General features: G+C 47.5%; 2 long non-coding RNA genes across 2 annotated transcripts; one reads left to right on the top strand and one right to left on the bottom strand.

The window, feature by feature from the left end:
* Positions 1-13,559: 13,559 nt before the first annotated feature.
* Positions 13,560-16,474, bottom strand: LOC119873782. Its single transcript, XR_005365250.1, has 4 exons — positions 16,138-16,474; positions 15,196-15,369; positions 14,923-15,086; positions 13,560-13,870 (listed from the first exon to the last, which is right to left on the bottom strand). It is a non-coding gene; the product is annotated as an uncharacterized LOC119873782 (long non-coding RNA).
* Positions 16,475-21,944: 5,470 nt separating this feature from the next.
* LOC119873781 lies at positions 21,945-24,514 on the top strand. The gene is made up of 3 exons (XR_005365249.1): positions 21,945-22,261; positions 23,890-24,027; positions 24,316-24,514. It is a non-coding gene; the product is annotated as an uncharacterized LOC119873781 (long non-coding RNA).
* Positions 24,515-25,595: the final 1,081 nt, after the last annotated feature.

Genomic DNA, 25,595 nt, shown 5'->3' with positions numbered 1-25,595 from the left:
GTCACAGATTCACTAAATCCAAAGTCAATGTCCATACAGAAGTTGTGGGTTTGTTTGAATGACATTCTCAGGCACAGAAACATGAATGTCCATGGTGGATTGATATAGAGGAAATTATTAGATGTTGAGGGGCAGGGTGGGGGCCGTGGGAGGAAAGTTCAAACAAACAAACAAACAAACAAACAAGGAAGGAAGGAAGTCATCTCAGAGAATTAGGAAACCTGGAGCTTTCCTTTCTAGGCCTCGGATCTTTGTGGGATTCCATGTGGCTTTCATTTCCAGTTCCTTGTCTCCTAACAAAGAGAATAAAGATGGTTTTTAAAGTAAATGCGAGCCCTTCCAGGAAAAAGAGAGCTCCTCCTCCCTTCCCCTCTTTAAGTCCTAGTAGCAGAATTTTCTTTTGCACTATTAAAAATGGCGTGGGCCACCTTTTCTCCAAAAACACACGAAGCTGCGGCATAACTCTTTCCCAAATAATTAATCTTTCCAGTGGAATCTTTCAAAGCCCCACGTTTCCTGTTATTTTATACAGCTGCAATTTGTAACTGGAGCTCCTGCCCAGTGTTCCACGGGCAAAACGCCAAATCCACTACATTTCACCTACCAAGGTGCCCTGCACAAATAATCCTTAACCGCAAGTTAAACAGTTAGGTCCTGTTCTAGCCGAAAAGAAAAGCCCAAGGAACAAAAGACGTTTAACATACTTCTGCGTGAAAATTCTAGTGGATGCTCACAATATTCTACTTTCCAGGGTCAACATTGGGAGGCATCATCAGGATGCCACAATAAAAGAAGAATTTTCAAAAACTGATCGATTCTTGCGTTAAGCTATTATTTGTGAATCACAAAAATGACATCCTCTTCGTTATCCGGAAGCCAGAAACTCTGAGTTGCTGTATCAGACCCACCTTGTTTGCTTCCTTAGCTGGAAGGCCAGAGCTAAGACCGGCTGGAGGGCAAGTAGGGAGGCAAAAGGTAGGGCTTTGGCTGGGACTCCCTTCCGTCTCCTGTCTGCGTCTCCCCTCTTCCCTCCACCCAGTAATCATTTCTCCATGCTGCCCATGAAGGAAGTTCTCTCAAGATCACTAAGCCGGGGGTTTCTTCTATTTCAAACCCTTTCCACTCTTCTTCCCACTTTTCCACCCCCACCACACATTTCTGCATTTCACCTGCCTCCTACTTTTCAAAAATTGAAGCCATTGACCAAGACCCTCAACTTCCTGCTACAGCCTCACCTTCTCTGGCGCCATCCCCCTTCCTTTCCTCCCATCCTGGCTGAGGCTTCCTACCCTGAGGTCAGGCCCTGTGTTCTGGATCCCAGCCCCTCCTGTTCTCTCCTCTCCCCTGTATACTCCACCCTTCCCTGACACTGAATCCTTCCTCTTTACACTGAATCATAAAATTCCTCTTAAGATAAAACAAGAACACCCTCAACCCACAGCCCCTTCCTGCTATTATTTTGTCCTTCTCTCCCAGTGAAACTTCTGGAATAGGTTTATACTACATCTTCCTTTTCATCATTTTCCCTCACTTCTCAGCCCCATCACTTTGGCCACCGGTTAATGGCCACCATGTTGGAAAGCAAAGGACTCAGTCCTCACCTTCCTGGCCACTTTGGGACCTTCCCTCCTGAGACCCTCTTCCCTGGGTTCTTCTTGTTTTCCTCCTACCTCTTCCCCGCTCTTTCTCCGTCTTCTTTTCCTTACCATCCTTCTCCACAGAGCCATTAAATGTCTCAGTTTTTTTTACATTTCACTTCCCACTATATTCCCTCACTACCTTAAACAGCTACAGCTCCAATAATCAGGCTCATACATTCAGTCACCTACTCAAAATCTCCAGCTCGGCTTCTCAAAGCCACAAGTCCAAACCCCAAGTCACAATCTTTCCTCCCAAACATGAGTCTCTACCTCAGATTCTTATCTCAACAAATGATGCCACCATCTACTGGTTGCTCAAGTCTCATAAACCTGACATCCTTGGTAACTTTGCCTAGTTCTCAAATCTGACCATTCCCTTAGGCCTGCTGTTTATACCTGCTAAAATCTCTCATATTCATTCGCTTCTCTCCATTTCCACATCCACCACCCCAACCTTGGGCACCATCTGCTCTTGCCTGGACCATTGCAGTAGCTTCCCAGCTGGTTTCTGTACATCCTTTCTCAATGCTCGTTACGCAGTTCTCCACAACGTTGCCAGACTGTGGCACTCTCTTGCATGGATTCTTTTAATGATACAGGACACAAACTCTGTATGCTTCTCGGATTCCCTTAACAGTATCCTTTTATTTCTCCGGGTTGGTGTTCCCCGTATGCCTCAACCTCCAGGTTTGGATGAAACGCCTTTCACCTTGGGCACGACCACTGAAGAGGCTGGGTGGTTTGCTCTGAAAGCACAGGGGAATTAGCTCTTGTAGAGTGAAACAGGAACAATGGATGATGGAAGATGGGAGAATACTAGGCAGATGAATCACTCCCTCCTTTCTCCCTGATAAGAATGGCTCTGAAAATGTGATTTTCCTTATAAGCTTTCTAGAGAAATTCTGTGTGCGGCACAAACGCACCACTTTAGTCTTTAACTCAGAATTGACTTCCTAGCGGTCCCAGATAAGACAAATGTTTAGGATAAAGACCAAAATACTTATCCAAGACTACATGGATTGATTCCTGTCTACTTCTGTAGCCTCTCTCATCTCCTACCACTTTCCTGTCATTTTTCTATCTCCGGCTACAGTAGAGAGGTTTTCATTCGTGCCAAATCCTCACGTGCCAGAAAGTTTATCTGGAAAACTCTTCCTTTCCACACACACCACCCTCCTCCCCCGCTTCACCTGGCTAACTCTTTTCCCAGCAGATCTGTTTTACTTCCTTCACTTCCTTCCAAAGGAAATCTCCATGGCCCTCCCTCCTCCCTCCTCCCCCACTTCTCCTGTTTCCTCCGTTGCTAGGGACTCTAGATGATCTGTGTGGGGTTTGACTAGTGTCTACCCCCTCCCCACACTGATTGTAAACTCCATGAGAGCAGAGACAGCACCTGCTTTGGCTCTCCTTTGCATCCCCAGAGCAGAGCCTAACACTCCAAAAAACACACTGAGTAAATGAACTCATCCGATCCAACACTCCTGCTGGAGAAGCTAAGATCAAAGAGATGAAGGGATTCATTCAAGCTAACCAGTCAGTGGTAGAGCTCAGTTGTTCTTCTACCTTCTTTTTCAATCGAGAATCATCCTTCTTAATTCTGAAAAAGACAGTAACAGACAGATCAATGAAACAGAACAGAGGATCCCGAAATAGATCTAAATATCTGCTTCACATACGAAAAGCACTCACCCTCATTCATAATAAAATAAATGCAAATTAAAAATGAGGGGACTTTTTTTTATCTTTCCAGTTGGCAAAATTCACAAAGTTTGGTAATTTCCCCTCTTATGAAGGCACTCAACAGTAAAGAGCCAAATATATAAGAGTAAATATATAAGTTTTTATGGAGTATTTAAATTGTCTTCTTCCATGGGAGACAGTTTGACAATAGTTATTTGATTATAATAAGTACAAAATCACAAGAGCACATGTTCTCTGCGATTCAACCTAGCACTTCAACTTTTAGGTGTTTATCCTACAGATATATTTGCCCAGATGGGAAATAGAAAACATGCAGTTATTCATTGCAGCATTATTTGTAATAGCAAAAGATTTAATGTGTATCACTTGTGGACAGGTGAAGTAAATTGTGGTATTTTTATGCAATGGAACAATATGTAGCTTTAAAAAAGAATGAGATGGGATCCCTGGGTGGCTCAGTGGTTTAGCGCCTGCCTTCGGCTCAGGGCGTGATCCTGGAGACCCAGGGTCGAGTCCCATGTCAGGCTCCCTGCATGGAGCCTGCTTCTCCCTCTGCCTGTGTCTGTGCTTCTCTCTCTCTCTCTCTCTCTCTCTGTGTCTCTCATGAATAAATAAATAAAATCTTAAAAAAAATAATGAGGTAATTCAATTCTCTTGACTTCCATATTCCTACCTGGGACTATTGCATATTCCCTTTGTAGAAATATTCCATATTCCTGTATATTCCATATTTTTATATATGCTATTATGGAACCCTTCCTACGATATATAAGTAAAACCCGAAGTGTACAGTAGTTATATAATATGCTCCTATCTGGTTAAAATGAACAAAAACCACAAATAAAGCCAACTGGATTGTAAACTAAACTTGGTGAGGACAGTGCTTTCATACAGTTTGTCTTTCTTACATTGAACAGTGAAGACTTCATTAATATTTTTAATTAATTTCAATGAGAAGAAACGTCCTCAGTGATAAGGGAAAGGAAGCAAAGGGCAATGGACAAGTAATCATTTGTTTGCCAACTGGATGAAATCTCACCAAAAGAGAAAGTGAAATCTAACAGTCAAAGATGCTCATGAATTGGCAGACAGCTTTGTTCATATGCTAAAGAAACAGGTATAAGTTGATTAAATCCAAGGTTCCTTATTGATGCCTGCATGTTCTTTTGGAAGATGTATGACTATAAAGCTTGGACCTGGGAAGTACTAACTGTGAAATCTGGCTATTGCCAAAGTAAATATCTGCATGTTTTCCTGTCGAAATGCTCAGTGTGTGTGCTCACTATGCCTCAGTGGGGACGTTATGGCTACAGAGGCATTTATGATATTTTTTCCTTGAAGGCTTTTTTCTAAATAGTATTCAAGTGTGTCAATACAAAAAAAAATGTTTTCTAGTGTGACAAAGGCCCAGTGATACTAATAAAATCAGGAAGCTGTTTTCTTATCCTGAAATCACTATGTTAAAAGCAGTGAGAGTCTTTTCCAATCATCAGAGAGCAGGCAATGGGCTTTTTACAGGACTAGCCTTGACCCTTTGGCTTCATTTCAGATAGACAGATAGACAGATACACAGACAGACAGACATGGAAGATGGATACCTAAACGGTACATAGATAGAGCGGTGGAGAAGTCTGGAATGATGACTACATTTCTCAGCTTCTCTTGTGGTTGAGCAATAATATGTAGATGATATTTTTGTATGGATCTTCCAAGGACCTAAAAGAAGCTGAATCTGCTGGGATTTCTCATCCTTTGGGTCTGATGGCCTGTTAGAAGGCTGCCATAATGCAGAGATGAATAAGCACGGTCCCTCTCCTCGGGGCATTTATAATGAATTACACATTAAAGGTATGAAACAGAATACAGAAGGAAAGGGAATTGATTCTGTGTGAAGGAAACCCACAAGGCTTCACACAGAGGATGTGATCTAAGCTGGGCTTTACAGAATGGATTACAGCAACAATATCTCAGATTTATTGAAGACTCACCACATGCCAGGCAGTGTATACATGCTTTACAGGCATTATCTCATTTATTCTATGTGACAACCCTGGGAGGAGGGTACTAGGATTATTCCATTTTACAGATGAAGGAACTGAGGGACAAAGAGGTTAAGTGACCTGCCCAAGATTAGAGAGCTAGTAAGTGGCTGAGCCAAGGTCCAAACCTCAGCCCATCTGATGTTCCAAGGCTCAACCCCAGGATTCATGCTGCATGGTGACTGACGTGGATGGAAGGGCAGGGAGAAAAGTGCTCACTCTCATCATGAACCAGTAATGGTCAGTGTGGGCAATTCAATCCAAACCGGTAGTTACGTAGAGATGAGGCCAGTATTTTCTCAAGTATAGTAGCGTATTTGGCAGGACATTCATCTTTTAAGATGCTCTGCAGAGAAAGTAACAAATACAAATAAACGAAAAGACTTATACACACACTTATAGGATGTGTAAAGGTCCTAAGAAGGCCTATGGTAAAAAAAAAAAAAAAGATTAATTTTATTTTATTAAAGCTTGGATTTCTCAAACTTATTTGACCACAGAACTTTTTTTGCATCATAAAAATTGTTGAATGTAAATAAAAGTGGAAAGATCATGTATATACTCATTATCCAGCTTGGGCAACCACTGCTTTTCTGTCATACATGTTCTGTCTCTGACCATTTTGCCCCCTTTCCTTTTTTGCTAAACTATTTTAAAGGAAATTCCAGACAGCGTGATATCCTACCCTTAATTACCTAAGTGCGCATCTCCAAAAAAGGGGGAGATTTTCTTATGTAAAGTGTGATTAGCACACCTAATAAGAGTAGAATGTTCTCTTAATATTTTGTATTCAGTTCATATTCAATATTCCTGATTATCTAAAAAACAAGGCCCCTTTTCTAGTGAAGACGATTGGAACTCTCCGATTATTATATTGACTCAGTTTTATAAGCAAGTGCCAGTACCAAAGAACACATGTTTGAAAAATATACAATCATTGATAGTTCTTTTCTAAAACACCGTTAAAGAATTGAAGGCCTCTTAATCATTCAACCTGAAAAACACTGGGCGGATTGTGTTCAGTCCTTTACCCTCAAGATGTCTCCTGGCTGGCAAAGATACTAATAACTGGATTGAGCCACCTTTTATTTTTCCACTTGACTTTCCAAATGGCAACAAAATAGAATCCTTTTAGCATCCCAGGAATACATATTCTGAGGAACGCATTTTGGGAAAGCTTGATTTAGATAGAACAACCAGTTGAAAGAAGGCTTCACTTGACTTAGCCCTTTTGGTATTGAAGAGCTATAGCTTTGGACTCTGATTATCTAGGTGGGGTTTTTTTTAATTAAAAAAATTTTTTTAAGATTTTATTTATTCATCAGAGACACACAGAGAGAGGCAGAGACACATGCAGAGGGAGAAGTAGGCTCCCTGCAGGGAGCCCGATGTGGAATTCCATCCCAGGACCTGAGCCAACCAGGCAAGGCAGACACTCAACCACTGAGCAACCCAGGTGTCCCCAGGTTCTTTGTTTTTTTAAAGGCATCACATTGTAAAAGGGAGGACTTAATAATCAATCCTGGTTTTGACTCCAACTACACTTGTGATACTAAAACATGCACACACATGTCAACATACACATACGCATACAAAATAATACAAACGTTAAAACAGAGAAGCACGGCGGCAAAGTTAAAAATCAGATCAAAACCGTATGAAGCAAGTAACTAGGTTATTCGAGATCTGTTGGAAGGAGATGAATCTAAAAGAGACGCGTGCAACATGGATATGCAAAGTGACACAGTAATAAAACATAAAGCACAACAGCAATTTGGTTTCCCCATCTATGACAGTAGCTAAAATAAACACCTCATACCACTACACTGCCAACGGTATCTTCTAAATTAAAGAACAGAAGAAATGATTTCATTAATTGATGCTTCAATGGCTAGCTAAATATTTATACACCCCACAAGCACTGTACTCAAAATTTACAGTAGCAAAGCAGCCTGCAGCAACCAAAATATTGATTGAGTCATAAAAACTCAAGGTTATTAACCCAAATATCTTCTTGCTTTGTATAAAACTAATTGCTAGACCAGGGAATGCAATTTCTGAGACAATTACCAGGAATGGGGGCTTTAATGACTTTCTCTTACTCTTTGCATAAATAAACAGGAGCTGTCTAATCCAGGACACTGGATGCATTTCCTTGTGCAGCTCAGGGTTAATCAAATGTATTTCTCACCGTGTGTCCAGGTGATTCTTTACCGGACGTTAGACCCAGACACGTTCCAAGTTTAAAATGTGTGTTCTTGAAACAGTATACATCCTCAGGCCCACGTCGTACCTGGTGGTACATTTTCAACCGTAAAGTTGTGGAAGGAAAACAAATACAAGTGTAAGTCATCAAACAATGAAATGTCTATCTATTATGAAAGCCCAGCCTAGTCATTTGCTGGTTTACGCTGCAGGCAGAAAATCTGGGCCGCTTCGAGGTTGGCTAGGGAAGGTGTCAGGGAAGACTTGGTAGTTATATGTGTTTCTTGCCAGTAGCCAGCCACCCTTCCTCCACATATCTTAGGACACAGTCAGTCCCTACAGAACACGAGGGACAAGAAGGAGTCAAGACCTAGAAGCAGAATTTCCTCCTAGAGTGGGAGGCCCAGCCAGCTGAAGGGGCAGTGAAGGTAGAGGCTGACATCTGGAAGGTGTGGTGTGGGGCAAACTTTGGTAGTGCCGGCAAGGGGTCTGCCTTAGCCAGCCCCACACAGAGCAGTGGAGGTGCCCCCAAAAGACAAACAAAGTATCGCAGCCAGAAAACCTGGCATTGGCGATATTCAGAAATCCGGGAAGATGGTTGTCTACCCAGGGGAGGTAGGTCGGTAGAAGCCAGGATGCAGGCATAGGCTGTAGGGATGACTTACGGGCATGTAGAGGCTCCGGTTATCAGAACAAGACAGAACCACAATGTTTTAGTCGGAGTATAAGCTGGGTAAGGCTGCATAACAAAGACACCCAACACAGCATGCCTCAAATAAGACAGATTCTCATTCCTCTCTCATGAAGCTGCACAGCGGGGAGGACACCACAGCTCCATGAGGTTGTGCGGGGCCCCAGGAACCCTCCTCTGCTCACTGCGGCCACCTCTGTGCCTGAGATCGTCGCTCCAGCTGTCGTCTCCTCTCAGCCCCAGCATGCTGACCGGCACCGTGATGGCCTTCCAGGCTGTGGGGAGGGGAAGGAGAACGTGGTGGGTGAGAAACCTTATTGTGAAACCCAGGAAGCAGAAATTACACACATCATTTCTACTCACAGGCCAAATGGCATCACGTGGCCGCTCCCAGGTGTCGGGGGGACTGGGAGATGGAGTCCCAGCAAGGCGGCCACATGCCCAGCTCAAATCCAGGGAGGAGGGTGCACTGGTAGTAGTTTCTTGTGGCTGCCGTAACACATTACCAAAAACTTGGTGATTTAGAACAACAGAAACTTATCCTCTCACAGTTCTGGAGGCCAGATGTCTACCATCAGTATCCCTGGACTGGAATCAAGGTGGGAGGGCGGGTCTCCCTGTGGAAGCCTTCCTTGCTTCCTGCGACCTCTCGTGACCTCTGATGCCTGCCGGCCTCCAGCATTCCGTGATGTGTTCCCCACACCATTCCATTCACCATTCCACTTCTGGAATCAGATTACCTTCTCTTCTGCCCAGGTAAAAATCCCCCTCTATCTCTCTTTTATTTTTTATTTATTTATTTATTTATTTTTATTTTATTTTATTTTATTTTTTTATAGCTCTCTTTTATAAAGATACATATAATTGCATTTTTTGGGTCCATGCAGGTCATTGAGATCCTTAATCACATTCGCAAAGATCTTTTTTTTTTTTTCCCCCAAGAAAGGTAACACTTAGAGGCTCCAAGGATTAGAACTTGCTCTTTGGGCTGAGGAGGGGGCTGTTACCCAGAGCATTACAGGGGTACTCGATGCAAAGAGGAAGAAGGAGAAAATGGCCTCGGCATCACTCAGGCATCAGAATCAGGGAACTGGTCAATGCAGGGAACTTCATTCAGTGCTGAGCACCAAAGAATGTGTCTCTGGCTCTTCAGGTTTTCCTGGCTTGTCTAGCCTGGTGTGGAGCTTGAGCTGGGCTATGCCCTGGCTGGGGCCAGTCAGCCCTGGCCATGGGGAAAAGACAGCCACTACGCAAAGGCACAGGGGCCGGGCAGTGTGTGCCTTGAAAACAGAACCACCGTAGCGAGAAAGCTCAGGGACTGCTACCTAAGGGCACGCCTGAGGTCTTGCATCAGTAAATCGGCACTGAAGCCTTGGCGAAGCCCTGTTTGCAGATCACAGCCCCTTAAGACAGAAAGATACCTTTCACCCCCGCCTCCCCTACCCTCCTCACCCCCAAAATGCCCAAACGTCCACATGCTCATTAGCGAAATGGCGAAACCCCCTTTCACCTACTTCCCCAATGTCACTCCCCAGAAGTAACCACTGTTAACAATTTGATCCTTCCTGGCTTTTCTTTTTCTTCTCCCCAATTTTTCTTTTTGTGTTTATAAACACACACACACACACACACACACACACACACAGAGGGAAATATAGTGGTTCCTTTTTACGTAAATTGGATTGTGCCAAAAATGTGTTTTATTTATTCACTTAATAATATATCACAGACATCACTGCTTGTCAGTAATAATAATAAATTCAGCGCTCACGCTGTGCTGGGCAAGATGCCAAGCATTTCCCACATTTTTTATGTTATGTCATTCTCACACCACCTTATTAGGTAGGTACTATTATTTTCTCCTCTGAGCGATGACAAGCATTCACAGGTTGCTCAAGGGACCGGCCCAAGGTCACACAGCGGGTGAAGGGCTGAGCTAGGGTTTGAAGCCAGATGGCCACTACCTGGACCTCAATCCTTGCTAGCACCCTTTGCTACCCCGTAGACATCCCTGGAAATGCTGTCAGGCAGCTCTTGCACCGGGAACTAATCAGCTGTTGCACCAGACAAGCTTAACTTTTGCATCACGACCTCTTAGACGTCCCTGGAAACTGAAGTGGTCTCCCTGGGTACTGGATTGCTGGCTGTCTTGTAGAGCACAAGGCTTCGGTGGCCCCAGTTTGTGCGGGGAGGGGGCCCTCTGTTCCATCCCAGCCGTTGCACCTGCCCTGGTCCCAGCCCCTTGACACCTGCCCTTGGTCCCTACTTTCTCTCTTCTCTCTAAAGTTCTCTGAAGCCCTAGTAGGTCTGGCTCAGCATCTGTCACCCCTGCTCAGATAAGCTGGCCAAGGGGCACCTTCTGCGGGGAAAATCTATGGTGGTGAATGAGTTTTTGAGGCTTCCTTGGGGCTCCAACCTGGGAACTCCTCCTCTCTGCTGCTACAGGCAGTAGAAAGTCTGTGTAATCGTCAACCTTTCCTTCTGGTCTCCCCGTTGGCGGTGAGGCCCTGGTGCCCGTGAGACCTCTGCTCCCCTTCTGGACCATCACCATGGAAACAGGTGCCACAGAGGAACTACGTCCCCCTTCCCGTCTGTTCACACTTCCTGGGTGCTTACCTTCTAGGGAGCTCAGTCCCTCTCAGTTTCCCCCACTGACCTTCCTACCATTGAAACCTGTCTCGTGCACGTGCAGTGAAAATGGCCTAGAAGGTGGGCCCTCGGCCCCGGGTCTTCGCTACGACAGCAGGACCCCCGCGTGAGCAGCGGTCCCCGCTGATGCCCACAGACCCGGGTGCTGGCGGCTGCTGGTGGGGCAGGGCGGCAATCGCTTCAGAGACTCTGAGGCTTGTGGGCCGATCCGTGGCCTTTGGAAGCTAAGGGCTTGCCGGGGCCGAATGAGTTGCTCTGAGGTGCCAGGATACAAGGCCTCCCTTGGGGTGCTACTTGCGGGGAGCCCCGCTCATGCGCACATCCTTGCCGAAGCTGCCTCCTGGCCTGCCAGCTTGAGGGCTCAGTTCTTTGGCCTAGTTAGTGGCCTCCGGCCTCAGCAACCTGAGGGCCGACAAAGCAAAGAGAGCAAAAGGGTTGCCACAACATTGGTCACACAGACGCCACGGTCTCAGGTGGTGTTTCGGGTGGTTTCTCACAGGCCCGTGGATCCTCCTACCTGCCGAATTCAGATCTCCACAGTGGGACCCACAACGTGTCTTAACAAACCTCCCAGGTAAGTCTGAGGCTGGCTCATGTTTGAGAACCATTCTCCTGTGGTTCTTCTGGATTCTCTCTTTCCCCAGAGGTAACAGGTCCACTTCCCTCACAAGACTAAGGTTCTTTTTCCCCTGGGTAGCTGTGGTTTGTCACTTTGGACAAGGTGGCCAACCCTTGTCAGCCCGTGCCCAGATCTGTCTTGGGCCGGGAGCCAAACTTTTCTGTGCTCTGTTAGGAGAAGTCAGGTATCTACGAACGATAAGAAAGGTGCTTCACGTATGCCCCTCTCGGGGGTACTGGTGTTCTATGAGGTCAATGATGCTAACAGTGAAGCCTCAGGCTTTGGTTAGGAGAAGGATTTAGGGGAGACAGCACAGGTTTCCTTAAAACCATCATGTTGAGGGATCCCTGGGTGGCGCAGCGGTTTAGCGCCTGCTTTTGGCCCAGGGCGCGATCCTGGAGATCCTGGGATCGAATCCCACGTCAGGCTCCCGGTGCATGGAGTCTGCTTCTCTCTCTCTCTCTCTCTCTCTCTCTCTCTCTCTCTCTGTGTGTGTGACTATCATAAATAAATAAAAAATTAAAAAAAAAAAACATCATGTTGAGAGGGCCCTCTTGTTGTCAGAGAGGGGACCAGACTTTGTAATGCCTCACGTGTACAGTCTCGTGCCACTTAGGCTGAAGTCAGACTTCTGATAACCACAACCTTCTAGAACTCGGGACTGGAGCGGGATCCTGCTGGGGCCAGATCATGAAAGGCCTCGAAAGCCATTTCTAAAAGTTGGTCACCCTAAGAATGATGGAGGAGTCATGGTTGGCTTTTAGGCTTAGGAAAGCCACACTCAGATTTGAATGTGAGAGACAGCTCTGGCTTCCTCGCGAAGAATTGGATTGGGGTGGGGCCGAGTAGGGTCAGAAAGAGTGAATGCTGGAAAACCAGCGAGGAGCACAGGTGAGAGAGCATGGCAGCTTGAGTTAGGGCATGGGCTGTGGGGGTAGTGGGAAGTGGACAGATTCTAGAAATATTAAAGGGGGAGAGGAGAAGGAAAAAGGAGAACGTACCTCCGTCGTACTTACTGTGTGCTAAGAACTGTCCCGAACATTGGCATGTAAAGCCTACAGTGACAGCCTTATGAGGTCTGTACTACTGTGATCCCTGTTTTACAGACAAGGAAACCAAGCCCAGAGAAGCTAAATAATATGGCCAAAGAGTTTCTGACTGGATGGATGTTGGGAGAGAGGGAGGGAGGGAGGGAGGAAAGAGTAAAAGGTGACACTTGGTTTCTGATCTGAGCACCAAGTGGGTATTTGTGCCACTTGCTGGGATGGACAACATGTGAGGAGAAGCAGGTTTTAGGGGGAGGAGAGAGAAGGAGCGCTCCCTTGCACTTGGGTTCGAGAGATGAAGCTCTCCAGCTGTATCTCCTTGGTCTTCTTTCTCAAAAAAGCCCCTGTGATGCGACGTACACATTTTTATCAGAAAGAATTACGATGAAAAAAATATTCAGGTGTTGGGAGGGGTTGAGTTTCAGGAATGTGGAGTTACTGGGACAGATTATTTTTAGGGCCCTTGGGTTCAGCCCACGCTTTAGGATTGTTATCCCTGAATCATGAACGATAAAGCCTTTGTTTTTTGTTTTTGTTTTTGTTTTTTCCATGCGTAGCCACTACCTTAGAGCATTTAATTCTCTTGTTCTGCATGTACAGCCACTTCTCTGCAAAAGGATTCTTCACCCAGGAGACCAAAATGAATCAAGTAAATATGTGTTTAGACTGTTTCTAAAAAATCTGTAGTTTAACCCAAGAGACCCGCAAGGTTGCTGTCTCCTAGGTAAACAGCAATTAAATGGTGTATTAAAATGTATATTATGTACCCGATTGGTCCACGGGGTAATTATGCATTTCAGGAATATTTTGAAACATGTGTTCTGCTTCCCTCAGCACTGTTTCAATCCGTCAAGTAACTGTATACTTAGAACATGTGTTCTGCATAGTAAGAGTGGTTTTATAAACCCCTCGTTAAAGGGAACCAAACTAAAAGGCATTAGCTGCAGACCATTTTTTAGAAGTGTTTATGCCAGCCAAATGTAGACAAAGGAACCCAAAACCCAAGAGGCAAAGTCGGCCGCCCCGGACCCTCCCAGACTGGCTGCAAGAACTCAAGGGCCATCCTGGACGGTGAAGAGCAGATGTTGGGGCTCACTCGGACACCTTCGAGAGTGAGGTTAGAAGATGTCAAAAAAAGCAAACAGGGAGAAGGGTTCAAGCGCAAGCACAAGGGGAAAATTCACACTTGCCCTGAAGAGAATGAGAAGCAGGTGTTGTCTTGGCTGGTTGGCAACTGAGAGGCAGTGGGCCGAGGTCCAACTCCGGCGAGTGCGTCGTGTCTGCCAAGGGGTCGGAGCTGTTGGGCACTGGGGGTCGCTGGGGATGGGGCTGTGGGGGGGCACAGGGGGAGAGCGAGCGGCAGGATCCCCGCTCTCAAACCTGAGGCCTGAGGCCCGAGGCCGCTGGGTCATCCAGAGCCGCCGGGGCCGCTGCGCTCCCGGGGCCTCGGCCCTATTCCCGGGCAGGCGGGGCCGGGGCACTGGCTTCTTCCTGAGCCACTGTGGCGGCGGGAAGGGACCAAGGATGCGCTGCCGCCTCCCTGGGCTGCACCTGCCCAGGCCTGTGGCCACTAACCCGAGGAGCCGGGAGCCAAGGGAGACGAAGAGCTTGCTGGGCAGGCCTGGGCGGGCAGGGGTGAGCCCGGCTGGGCGGGCAGGGGTGAGCCCCACAGTCCTGGGCGGGTAGGGAGGGGCTCCAGGGGTGAGCCCCGCAGGGCTGGGCGGGCAGGGGTGAGGCGGGCTGGGGAGGGTGGCCAGCAGCGGGCGGGCGGGGCGGGAAGCAGAAAGGTGCAGAGGCTCCCAGGGCTGATGGAGGGCGGGGAGGGGCAGGCGGCGCCCTCCCTGTCCGCAGGGCCGAGTGGCCGCAGCCCTCCTTCCTCCTTCCTCCGTGCTGCTAGCCCAGCCGCAGGGCCCATTATTTGGGGACCGGGAATTCCTTGACATTAGTTTTGGACCCCGTCCTAATCAGTTTTAAAGCACGACACAGACGTGTTCGTCTAATGTTTGATGCGTAGGGTCAAGGCTGCTGCGGACCGAGGGAGGCAATGCGCCGCCTGAAATGCCTGGTGGGCCGGGCAGGTGGTGCAGGTGCAGCTGGGCAGGTGGTGCAGGTGCAGCTGGGCCGCGGCAGGTAAGGCCACCAAGGGGCCCGAGGGCGAGGCAACAGGGACACCTCCGAGGCCATCAGCGCCATCCTGCCCCGGGTGGGGGGTGGCAGGCGGGGTGCAGGCCCTCGTTTGCTGGGCTCACCTGGTCCAGGCCTTCCCGCCCCTGCGCCACACTCCTCAGCCCTGATTCCCATGACGGGGGGCGTGGGGGGGGGAGGGCTCTACCTGCTTCATTTGACATCGGGGAGATCTAGCCTGATCCTGGCCTCCCGGGGGACTTCAGTCCTCGGGGCTGCCTGCACCACTACCTGGGAGGTGCCCTTGCTGAACTGCGTCTTCTGGGCTCATTCTTCACAGGACTCCGGCTTGTCACCCACCTGACTTTGTTCCTGTCGGGACAGCAAGTTGTGAGCAAAGCAGATTAAAGGAGCCCTGGCAGGGGAGGGGTCAGGGCCAGGACCCTGGAAAGGGCCCGCCCCCCAGGGTCCACTTGGTCACCTGCCGCACGTCCAAGGCCTGCCGGACGCTGCATGGGACACAAGGGGATGTTCACGACCTGCTCTGGAGGTGAGTCATGAGAAGCCACTGCATCAACCAGTCGGGGTTTGCAGAGCATCTGTTCAACGACGTGCTGGACAAGGTCGCTCCTGGGCCCTGGGCCCTGGGCTGGGGCTGCGAACAAAACAGACCAAAGTCCCTGTCCTTAGGGAGCTCTAGTCCGAGGGGACAAGCAGAAGAATATCTAACATCTATACACAGTAGACAGCAAGACAGGAAAGGGCCGCGTAAGGGGAGGAGGAGCACAGGGAGGACCTGGGAAGGCGATTGCCGCGCACACATCTGAAGGGAGCGCGGCCACCAGGTCGGGGAAGAGATGACAGGCCAAGGAAACAGCAACGTGGGACGGGGAGGCACAGGAGAGGGGGGTGGGCACCGAGTCCAGAGAGGGTGAGGCCAGAACGGGCAATGAAAGGTCTTGAGTGCAAGGGGAAAATGATCCTAATTTTTTAATCAGCTCACTGGCCACTGCGTTGAGAACCGTCTACACAGTTCTTAGGAGAGCAAGGACTGATGCCAAAAGACCAGTTAGAAATCTCCAGAAGTCCCCGAGTTTCTAGCCCTCCTTCGCCTCTTCCTCACCATCTATCTAATCCATCACTGAGGTTTAATGATTCTAACCCGCATTTCCCACTGGCCCTAACCCTAACCCTAACCCTAACCCTAACTTCTCCCTGAACCCCATCGCTGGGAGCCTGGGAGGATCTTCACCCCCCTGGCCTCTCACCCCCCAAGCCTTCTTCACATTGCTGCCAGCGCCGTTGCTTTAAGACACAGGTGGGATAATGTCACTTCTCTAGACAGCTTCGACCATGCCAGATGCTGGGGAGGTGGGAACAGGATCCCGGCCCTTGAGGAGCCCACAGTACAGGAGCGACATACCGAAGCCATGACCTGCTGATGTGTGCCACCAAAGAGGAGGGCACCAACCTCTGCCAAGGGCGAGAGGAGTGCAGAATGAGTCCTTTGGCAAGGCCCAAGAGGGAGACAGAAGGACGATAAGTACATCAGGCCATAACCGGTGAGGAACAAGTCTTTGGTGGAAAAGAAAAGAACAACATTTGAGGCAGGAAGAACAATCTGGGTCCATTCACTGCAGTCCAGGTTGACGGGCAGACCTGGCACACTGTGGGGGTTCCAGCTCTCAGAAGTGGACTCACATGAGCTGGACTCACAATGGCTGATGTAAACGCTTCAATCTGGATTTTTAAGAAATAGATTCTTCTTTCTTTCTTTCTTTCTTTCTTTCTTTCTTTCTTTCTTTCTTTCTTTCTTTCTTTCTTTCTTTCTTTCTTTCTTCATGAGAGAGAGACAGGCAGGGGGAGAAGCAGGCTCCATGCAGGGAGCCCGATGCGGGACTTGATCCTGGGTCTCTGGGATCACGGCCTGGGCTGAAGGCAGTGCTAAACCGCTGAGCCACCCGGGCTGCCCTAAAAAATAGATTCTGTATTTTTTAAAGCACTTTTAGATTCATGGCAAAATGGACAGAGATTTTCCATATACGCCCTGCCTCCTCATACACACTGCCTGCCCTACACCAAAATCCTGCACCAGAGTGATACATGGGTCACCCTCTAGGAGCCTATATCAACACATGATGATCACCTGAAGTCCCGAATTTCCCTTAGGGTTCACTCTTGATGTTGTACGTCCTATAGGTTTTGACAAATGTACGATGACACTCGTCCACCATCACAGGGTCACACAGAGTAGTTTCACTGCCCTAACATCCTCTGTGCTCCTCCTATTCATCCCTCCCTCCCCACAACCCCTGGCCACCACCATCATTTTAATGGGTCCATGGTTTTGCTTTTTCCAGAATGTCACAGAGCTGGAATCATACCCTACCATACCTGCTTTCTCAGGTTGGCTTCTTTTAGTTAGTAATATGCATCTAAGGTCACTCCCTGTCTTTTCAGCACCAGATAGTACTCCACTGTCTGCATGCACCACAAAAAAAATTTTTTTTAATTCATTGACCTACTGAAGGGTGTCTTGGTTGCCTCCAAGTTTGGGCAATTCTGGATTAAGACTGCTAGACACAGGACAGCCCCGGTGGCCCAGCGGTTTAGCGCTGCCTTCAGCCCGGGGCATGATCCTGGAGACCCGGGATCGAGTCCCACATCAGGCTCCCTGCATGGAGCCTGCTTCTCCCTCTGCCTGTGTCTCTGCCTCTCTCTCTCTCTCTCTCTCTCTCTGTGCCTTTCATGAATAAATAAAATAAAATCTTAAAAAAAAAAGACTGCTAGACACATTCCTGTGTACGATTTTGTGGGGATACAGGTCTTCAACACATTTGTGATGGTCTTTGAAATCCCCTCCTTTTCCTCTCTGACACTGTCCACTCCCAGTCCTCCTAAGGGGTAGACTGCCCTTCTTTCATCTCTGAGAGACTGTGAGCTCTCCTCATTAAGTTATGAGTGGTGATTCCATACCATTCTTTATTAATTTGAAAAATATAAAGAGCTTACTTCATACAGGACAGCATGCAGAGCTTCTTTCCCTGAAGTCTCTGTATAGCTTCAGAGGAGGTTTTGCGGGCTGCTAAGCGCTGATGAGAGAAATAAAAATTAGAAGGGATCCTGTCCTCAGAGAGGCCTTCCCAGATAGCTCTCTCTAAAAAGAGTCTCTCCTCCCAAACACACGGTGCTCTAATTTATCCCTTTGTTGATTTTCTTCCTAACACATCAGTGCTTGTCACTGTTTGCTGTTTGCTTAGTTTTTGTCCTCCTGGACTAGGATAACATACTCAGGGAAGGCAGAGACAGTAGATCTCCTGTCACTGCATCATCTCATGCCCCAGGACACATTATGTAGTATATCTGAGGTTCCTGGTATATATTTAGTGGTCAAATTTTTGTTTGTTTTTTCAAAGATTTTATTTATTTATTCATGAGAGACACACAGAGAAAGGCAGAGACACAGGCAGAGGGAGAAGCAGGCTCCATGCAGGGAGCCCGACGTGGGACTCGATCCCATGACCCTGGGATCATGACCCAAGCCAAAGGCAGATGCTTAACCACTGAGCCACCCAGGTGCCCCGGCTGAATTTTTTAAATTAATGGAATGAATGAATGAATCATTTGTCGGATGCAGTTCTTCCTCTCATCATAGGTAAGGGGGGCCTCTTCTGAGGGGTCTGGGACCATGTCCTCAGGCCACTGTCATTGCAGAAAATAGATGATGATGTCCACCAAACACATGCCAGAGTCTCTTCTTTCTCCTGCTCCTCTTCCCCAAACAATGCTACTTCTCTTGTGTGGGTTCTTAGTCTATACCATACAATTAATCACAGTTGTTCTAATAATTCAAATGTGTCTTTTTTATGCTCATGACACATTTTCATATTCCTGAGGATTTAGGAATCCAAGCCGTAGACCTTCCTATTATCTCTTGGTATGGCAAGACCACCACTTTGAGCCACATTTATTTATGTATTTATTTAAGATTTTTATTTTTAAGAACTCTCTACATGCAATGTGGGGCTCAAACCTACAACCCCAAGATCAAGAGTCACAGACTCTACTGACTAAGCCAGCTAGGCACTCCTCAAATTCCTGAAAATCTGGTTGTGCACTTGAAAAGTTGAAAAGATTCAACGAGGGCCTAAAGAAGTGAAGAGTGATTGCAAAGCAACGTCTCCCAGTAACCATAAAATTATCTACAGTTCCCACAGAAGTCTCCCCTCCGGCTGTGCATCTATCTCTAGGCTGGCACTGGATATAACTTCTCTAGCATTTAACACATTTCCAGCAAGTTGTACAGAGGTCTATAGCAAGCTGCAATATTTGTTGACTAACATTGTCGTAGGGATTGCACGTCCTGTTGTACCCAAAGTACATTTCACACGTTATTCTGAACTCATCCACCTGTGCGGGCTCTGCAGCCCATCGCTCGTCCATCGGTGTGCTGGTCTCTTGTCTGTCAGTCTTCTGACCCGTGGCTTGAACCAGATGCAGGAGAGCCACCACTGACGCATATGGGGTCCTGCTTGCTCTGTTCCACGCGTCCCTGGGAAGGGGAGCTATGTAACTCTGCAGATGCGTACAGTAGTGTCGCGTCTTCTCTTCAGCGTACTGCTGTCAGGCAAAACTGGCTATTTCTCTCCGGCTGTGTAAGCTGAAAAGGGTGGAAAAGGGAAACTGAGGATAAGCCGGATTGGCCTGGGCCAAAGCAGGAACTGTTCCAAAATCAGGCACAGCCATTGGGCACGGTGGCCACACACAACAATCGGAGTGAAAGAAGATTAAAGGCCAAGCTCAGCCAAGGGTCTGAGTGAGCTCCCAGAGCGTCTCCGCCCACCTGCTGTCTCCTAGGAAACCCATCACCAGGGCCCTCTAATTGTAATGAGGTGGGACCCAGAGGTAAGGCACGACAGAGCCAATGGGGGCAGGATATTCTGTGGTCAAGACACAGTGGCCATGAGGCAGGGTGAGGAGATGCCTGGGCAGGGGGTTAGAGTAGGGAAGGTTCTAGGGCCAAAGAAGAGGGTATATTAGGGCTTAGATCACACACCACATCGCTGAGCTGAGTTGTCTGTGGCTGGTGAGGAGCTCCCTGACAGGAAGGATTACGCAGGAGGTTATCAAGTGGGAATACCGTGAAAATCTTCCCAGATACGTGGCTCCTACCTTTCAGGAGGGGTGATCTTTTTTTTTTTTAATTTTTTTAACTTTTATTTATTTATGATAGTCACAGAGAGAGAGAGAGAGAGAGAGAGAGAGGCAGAGACACAGGCAGAGGGAGAAGCAGGCTCCATGCACCGGGAGCCCGATGTGGGATTCGATCCTGGGTCTCCAGGATCGCGCCCTGGGCCAAAGGCAGGCGCCAAACCGCTGCGCCACCCAGGGATCCCTAGGAGGGGTGATCTTGACAGCTAGGCTTCTGCCAGCCTCCAGAGGATGATCTGGGGAGTCAGAGCCAGTCATTAGGCACCACTGATGTTCAGGATCCATCCCACGTCACCTTGGTTTTATTATTCAAACATATCAATATCTCAGTAGTGGTTTATACGAGCCCCAGCCTCCCCTCCCTCTTCTCACTTCTTCCTTACTTGTGATTTTACATCTTGTACAGTCTTCAACTAAAAAGATAAATAAATAAAAAGTGAGTTAAGGGAGTCTGTGAAACTTGAAGTGGTCTTACTACTGTACATGTACCATACTATATGTGTAAGCTCGGATTTAAGGTATTTTTCCGGGGAGGAGGTTTAAATGACAATAATACCAAAAATGAGATCTCCTCATTTTCCGTGGATTTCAACATGATATGCAAATATCATCCCTCATACCATTAACTATCAAGAATTAACTATAGGAAAATAAGTACAGTTACAGATATAAACAGAGACACATATGCATATATCTCAAGTTTAACACTGAGAAAAGATCATTAGAAATAGATCTATTGTCACCTGCTCTTCCCGAGTTATCTTAACGATGGGAAAAATTGCAATATTTTATACATTGAAATCCATAAATGCTGAAGAAGCCAAAATAAAAAATATTTATTAAAAGCTAAAATGTAAGTTATTTTTAATAATACACAGATGGATTAGAATAGAAATCAGAAATGAGAGACTTACATAGCTATTTACACTATCTCTTTTAACCAAAACAAAGAAACGATTTCACTCACTCATTACTAACTAGATAGTGTAGACAAACTAGGGAATTTGGGCCAAAATTGCCACCTTGTGACCGAGTCTTTCTAAATTCTTGGTCTTCACCAAGCCAGAGTTACTATTCTCCCTCTTGTGTTACACTAGGCATAGGAAAAATGGATTCAATTTCAAAATCAGGTCACTACGTCAACAGTCTTGAAATCAATTTTTATAATTTAATGGCTGATTTCCTCACAGTTCACCAAAACACTAGCTCTTGACCTATTTATTTCTTTCATTTAGATATAATAAAAGGCTATAAAGAGTGTTGAACCTCTTCTCCACTTTTAAGTGAGTTAAATGAGGTTTCTTTTTCTTTTTTTTTTTTTAATCTTTGATATTTCACACAGCTATCCAAGGTTCAGACACATGGCCCTATTTGAACACCATTCATCTATTGTTTATATAAAAGCACAGACATTGAGAGTTAAAGGGATCCTAGGGCACCTCAGTGGTCAGTTGGTTAAGTGTCTGCCTTTGGCTCAGGTCATGATCTCAGGGTCCTGGGATCAAGCCCCACATCTGGCTCCCTGCTCAGTGGAGAGCCTGCTTCTCCCTCTCCCTCTGCTCCTCCACCCTGCTCATTCTCTCTCTCTGTCTCTCTGTCTCTCTCTCAAATAAATAAGTAAAATCTTTTTTAAAAAAAGGGATTCTACAAATAAATTAGTCTGCATTAGTCAGGGATTTGGGGGATGGGATACAAATGACAGAAAATAAACTTAAACCAGGTTAAGCAAAAGGGTGAATTAATTGGAATCAATCCGAGTGTCTCATTTAACTGTGGGCAAGGCAGGGGTATGTGTCGGTCCCAGAGACACCTGGTCCAAATGCCACCAGAACGATCTCTTATCTCTGCATGTTTTAGCTTCTTAGACTTACATGGTGGAAACAACTGCCAAGCGGTCCTGAGCTCCATTCTGCACACTCGACTCAGAAGCGCTGATTCTCTTTTCCCAGTTCCAGTTCAAAACCCAAACCAAAAAACCTCAAGGAAGCGCTCTGATTGGCTCAGCTCCGGACAGGTGCCCCCTCCTGGACCAATCGACTATGGCCAGGAGAGTAGCATGTAAGAAAACGGAGATCACAACAGGTGGGGTGTGGGAAAGAAACAGTTCCCAGAAGAAGTGGGGAAGATGATGGGCAGACTGCCCCCCTTCAACAAAAAGTCCACTGACTCATTTTACAGATGTGGAAATTCAGGCTCAGAGAAATTAAGTGACTCGCTCAAGATTACAACTTGTACTAAGCTCAGGTCGTCTGGCACCTGGTCAAATGCGTGCCTCACTCCCCCACACTGCTGCTCGTTTTGTGGAATCCTCGTTTCAAGCTCTTGGAGCAGGGCAGGTAGGGAGTGGGGTGGAGGGGAGTGGAACTGAGGGTCTTAACGCTACGCCGAGACGTTTTTTCCAGTGTTTGGCTGGAGTTCTAACTCCAGCAGTCTTTCTGTTGTCTGGTTTTGCTTCATTTTCTTACTGGGGGAATGTACACCAGAAGCGGGAATCCCCCTGTTGTCTTCGCCCGAGTTGGATGATTATCACAGAGCACTTAGCTGAGAGAGGACTTACAACGTACCAGGGACTGTTCTCGGCGCTTTGCGTACATTCTCTCATTTGACCCTCCTAACAGCCCTAGGAAAGAGCCATTCACAGCATTGGTATACCCATTTTGCAGATAAGAAAACTGAGGCACAGAAGGTTAATTGGCTTGTCAGGTCAGAGTTGGGAAGGGAAGGAGGCAGGATTTGAATCCAGCTGTCTGGCTCCAAAGCCCCTGCTCTCAAACCCGGTAATTTCCTCCGTCTTAGATAAACACCTCCAGCCTGGGGCTGCCTGCACTAAGCCCTGTTAGTGTCTGGGCCTCTCTGGATGCCTGCTTGACCTACAGTTGGTTCATCTCTGGGGCCTTCGCCAGCCTGTCTCTGCTCAAGGCCCCTCCCCCACTGTAACCCTGCTTCTCCTTCACCACTGCTGAGTTGTTGTGACTTGCCCGGGCCGCCTCATCACAGCTAGCAGGGGCTGCTGCTGTGGCTGGTCCCCGTAAGGGATCTGCCGTCTGGCTGCTGTGAAGAGCCAACTCTGCTGCCCACAATGGATGGAAGCTTGCCCTCCCCGCCCCCCAACCTTGCTGGCATGGTTTAGGGAGGAGTACTTTTGACCTCTCAAGAAGTCTTGCTCTCTAGGTGGACAGGTTTTCCTTCAAAAAACCAGAATCAAGGTCCAAAGGGGCAAAGGTGAACGTCATAGTGACCCCGTGCAGACTTACACACACCCCCATAAACAAAGACCTGGCCCCTGGAGACACACAAGGAGGAATACTGCAGCCCTCCCCCACCCCAGGGGGAGTCCCCACGACCTCATAGTTGGGGACAGCCTTTATCTCCTGCCCTGGTTGAGAGGGGATTAGAGTGTAGGCTTTGGGGCTAGAACAGGAGTCAAGGGCCCAGCTACCACTCCCTAGCCTTGTGATGTTGGGCGGATACACCCTTAGCCACTACTCTGTTGTTTTCTTATTATTATTATTATTATTATTATTAATTTATGATAGTCACACAGAGAGAGAGAGAGAGGCAGAGACACAGGCAGGGAGAAGCAGGCTCCATGCACCGGGAGCCCGATGTGGGATTCGATCCCGGGTCTCCAGGATCGCACCCTGGGCCAAAGGCAGGCGCCAAACCGCTGCGCCACCCAGGGATCCCCACTCTGTTGTTTTCTTAAGTCTAAAATGAGGGTAGTAATATCTACCTCAAAATATTGTGATAATTAAATGAGATACAACATTAAGACTCACAGGAGAGTGCCTAGCATAACATAAGTCCCAATAAATGATGACATTACCAGTTTTGAGTCTTATTCCTGGGGGCTAGGCCTGACCTGTGGGGCCCCCCAAATCCTTATAATTTTTTGAAGGCGTGAAGGTGGCTTATGTGACTAGGATGGCTCCTAACCTATGTTTTGCTCTTGATCCACCTTCAGCTTAGGTCCAGGCTGGAGAAATGCGGGTTTGGTAATTCAGAAAGGTGGGCGGAAGTGGTGGCAAGATGGTGGAAAGGCCCCTCACCCACAGCTGGTGCTGGAAAAGACCAATCTGCCCGCTACCTTCCACCTGCAGAGGTAGGTGATTTTGTGCAATGTTCAGTCTCCACCTAACCTGAGGCCAGCCCTGGCGAAGCCTGCTGACTCCTGGAAATGCATTATTGCACAACCCTTACTCCTACCTCTCCTCTCGCCACTCACATCCTTTCTCACCTCCTAACATGTTAGCCACAAAAGGTATGCTTTTCGTTAAAACTTCAGCCATTCTTTTGCCTGGCTTTTTTTTTTTTTTTTTCAGGTCCCAAGTGTAGGAGCTATTTCTGATTTGTGTTTTGATAAATGTTTGTATTTTATACTCTATACCAGACTCAGAGGAAGGAGCCAAGAGTCAGACATTTCACAGATGGGAACAAGTGCAAGATGATGACCAAGGAGATGGCTCTCTATGACTTTCAAATACCGTATGATCAAAATTTTGCTTAATAAGTGTGTATGGGGGTGCCCGCGTGGCTCAATCGGTTAAGCATGGGATTCTTGACTTTGGGTCAGGTCATGATCTCAGGGTTCTGGAATAAAGCCCAGCTTTGGGCTCCCTGCTCAGTGTGGAGTTGGCTTGGGATTCTCTTTCTGCTTCTCCCTCTGCCCCTCCTCCTGCTCGAGCCTTCTCTCTAAAACAAGAAACAAAAATAAAAATGAAACTTAACGTATTAAGTGTGTATGTGGAGTGGGGGGAGTGGGGGGATATAAAATCCACATTCAGAGACGATTTGAAAACACACTTTTCTTGCTTTTCCTGCATGCCTTTTATTATAAGTAAGCAGCCCAGCACCCAAGACATTACAGTTTGTGATTTCTTCAGCTAAGATGGCTTGACCTATATATAAGTATAAAAATCCCAGCTAGCGCACACTTTCTGAAAGTGGAACTGTATAACACACGTCCCTGACATAAAATGCCATGAAACCTTCCTGGTTTTTTCCAGGAACCCTTGAGTCCTTAAGAGGACAGAACTTCAGGCCATGGGGAGAAAAACAAACAAACAAACATGCAAATTTATTGTTTATAAAAGAAAAACAAAAGAAAGTAGGAATGGAAGGGAGCCAAATTATGAAAGATTGAAATAAAATCAACTCAGGAAAGGAGGGCAGGGGAACCCGATGGAGGCGCCAAGCAGAAGGGAAAAGAACTGTAGGACTTGGGTGCACACACACACACACACACACTACAATGAAAGGAAAAGTGTAAAGGGGACCAAGTAGTTTGTGTGTGTGGAAGGGAGGGAGGCAGGGAGAGGGGGGAGAGAGAGAGAGAGAGAGAGAGAGAGAGAGAGAGAGAGAGAGAGAGATTGCGATCTGGAGACCTCGAGCGGGTCGGGCTGGAAGAACAAGCCGAGTGAGCCTCGAGCCTGGGTGGGGAAGCCCAGACCCATCTGTTTACAAAAAGACCGGCCCGTGGAAATTCCACAAGTGACTTCGGAGGTTCAGACCCGAAACAGAACAGGACCCAAGTGCACACGCTCCGGGAGTGTTTTCACCGCCGCCCGCGCTCCTGCCCCCTGGGCTCGAGGAGATCCCGGGCCTCCAGCAGGCGCTTGCGGATCTTAGGTTTCCGCAGACCGAGCTCGTCTTCCACGTGGCCGCCCCGCG

The sequence above is a fragment of the Canis lupus genome, chromosome 10 (genome assembly GCF_011100685.1).
Source record: "Canis lupus familiaris isolate Mischka breed German Shepherd chromosome 10, alternate assembly UU_Cfam_GSD_1.0, whole genome shotgun sequence".
Lineage (NCBI taxonomy): Eukaryota > Metazoa > Chordata > Mammalia > Carnivora > Canidae > Canis > Canis lupus.
This window is presented reverse-complemented; position numbering and strand designations above follow the sequence as displayed.